This window comes from Ascidia mentula (genome assembly GCF_947561715.1).
Source record: "Ascidia mentula chromosome 2 unlocalized genomic scaffold, kaAscMent1.1 SUPER_2_unloc_2, whole genome shotgun sequence".
Classification (NCBI taxonomy): Eukaryota; Metazoa; Chordata; class Ascidiacea; order Phlebobranchia; family Ascidiidae; genus Ascidia; species Ascidia mentula.
The window spans coordinates 385001-387500 of record NW_028113665.1 but is presented as its reverse complement, the minus strand read 5'-3'; the positions used below and the strand labels follow the sequence as shown (position 1 = coordinate 387500).

The 2500-nt window shown below is 56.2% G+C and overlaps 1 pseudogene; it reads right to left on the bottom strand.

Annotated features, from left to right (window-relative positions):
• LOC145915682 (large subunit ribosomal RNA) overlaps positions 1-2500 on the bottom strand; it is a 6361-nt pseudogene that overhangs the window by 1921 nt on the left and 1940 nt on the right.

The window sequence follows — 2500 nt, the reverse complement described above, 5'->3', positions numbered from 1 at the left end:
GTCAGCACCAAGTCGGGCTTCCAATGGAACCCCCTACCCTTGATGTCCGGCGCCCACAGTACACTCCAACCCTTCCTTATTACCGCTTTTTCCACAACTTGGGCCACCCGGTCGTGGCGCACAATCCTTGGTCCGTGAGTTCTTGCGCATGTTTGCAACACATGTGCAAGGGTTTCTCTCTTGGCGCAACAATCACAGGCTACCTCTCTACCGGGGCGACCACGGGCCCTGCGTGCCCGTGTCGCCAGGATGTTCCCTCTGACTTTTAGGGCACCGATATAATCGGCCCCATTCATCCCACAATGCCCAGAAAGAACCCAAGCCGACGCCTTGGGCACACACACATTCTCCCTCAGACCATGACCGTCAGCGGAATCGGTCAACAATTCTCCCAGGGCCTCAACTACCCCTACCTTGGTGGTGACACGTCGGCCACCCACAGTCACAGCACCGCACCACTTCTCTAGTTTCCTACCGAATGCTTTTCCCTCAGTTATTGCTACCACTGCAGCATCACGACTGCCGCACAACTTATCAAGCCTGCGTCGTATGAGCAGGGGTACTCCAGTGCCGAAGCATGGAACACCGATGCCCCCTAATGCCGTCGCGGCATGGAAAAACCCAAGACAGGTGTCATGGGGAAATTTTAGCCAGGATCTAACACTGGCGCGGACCATCCGGTCGAGGAAACGGAGGTAGCCGGCCGTGGGCTCACCCAACACAAGAGGGTGCAGACATGACGGGATTAGGCTCCGAGTCAATGCCCACATTCTTTGTTGGGGCTTCAAAGGAGCCCTAGTCAGCTGCCTCAAGCCGTGCTCTAACTTAAGGTGTACCTTGACCTTAGCGTCAAGTGCACCCACGCGCACACCCAGATAACGAAAGGTTTCGTTCACTGCCAAGGTAGGCAAAAGGTTCCCATTTATGGTGGTGGTTTTTTGGTCGTCAACCAACCACCGCTTTCTCTTGCCGTCAACAATAATGTGGAGGCAGACACTCTTCTTGGGGTTCACGTTAAGCCCGGATCTCCCAAGGTGGTCCACCACCGCATCGAGCTGCAGCTGCAGCCCACGCGGGGTGGAAGACACAATGGCAAGGTCGTCAGCGAACGCGAGATGGCACACCTTTACCCCTCCTTCGAGGGTAAACCCCATTTGAGTGTCTAATTGGGCCAAAGCCCAGTCAACCACAGCGTTAAACAGAAGCCCGGACATCGGGTCACCCTGCCTTACGCCCCGATGCACTGGGATTGTGCCACTTTGTGACCCTCCCGACTGCAGGACCGTGGACGCACTACGGTACATTCCCCGGATGTAGTCTAGAAAGGGTTCGGGCACGCCCAGTCGTCCCAAGGCCAGTGGAATGCTGTCATGGGACACCGAATCGAAAGCCTTGGCAACATCAATGAACGCCACATGAAGCGGCATCATTCGTTGTTTGGCTTCAGCAATCGCACCTTTCAACAACATAATGTTGGCACCTACACCGTCCTCGTTCTTAAAACCCTTCTGTCGATCACTGATCGGCAAAAGTTTGCTCATCCGTGCTGACAGGAGCTTGTGAAAGCACCTGAGAAGCACGCTGGCAATAGTGATCGGTCTGAACTCCGCCGGCTCGCTCGGGGTCGCTACTTTGGGAACGAAGATCGTGCGGGCTTTCTGAATTCTGCCTGGTGTGCATCCCGCCCACAACCAAAGGTTGAAGCGGTCCACTACATCAGCAGTTTTCAGTGCCTTAAGCTCCCTTACAGACAGCTGGTCGGGGCCTGGTGCTGACCTCCTCATGGATCTAATCAATGTCAATACCTCAGCTTCCTTGACAGGAGCCAAAATATCCCATTGCGGAGGTTGCACCGGGCTGACCTTCCTACAATCTGGTAAGGAATCCTTCCAGAGTCATAGTTACTCCCGCCGTTTACCCGCGCTTGGTTGAATTTCTTCACTTTGACATTCAGAGCACTGGGCAGAAATCACATTGCGTCAACACCAGGTGGCGGCCATCGCAATGCTTTGTTTTAATTAAACAGTCGGATTCCCCCGGTCCGCACCAGTTCTAAGTTGGCTGTTCGACGCCGGCCGAAGCGAGCCGCGAGACCCGCGTAGCTGCGGCACTCCACGGCCAGAGACCGACACAGGTCCAGGCTCACGACCCGCCCTCCGGAGAAGGCAGGCCGTTCGCCCAGTCCGGTACAGTCCCGTCGCCCGCTTCCTGCCACAGCCCGACCGGCCCAGCCCTTAGAGCCAATCCTTTTCCCGAAGTTACGGATCTAGTTTGCCGACTTCCCTTACCTACATTGTTCTATCGGCCAGAGGCTGTTCACCTCGGAGACCTGCTGCGGATATGGGTACGACCTCGCACGAAACTTACACCAACTCCCTCGGATTTTCACGGGCCGACGCGGGCGCACCGGACACCACAAGAGACGTGGTGCTTTGCGGGGCCCAGGTCCCTATCTCCGGGCAAACCGATTCCAGGGTCGCCGCCCCTTACCAAGAAAAGA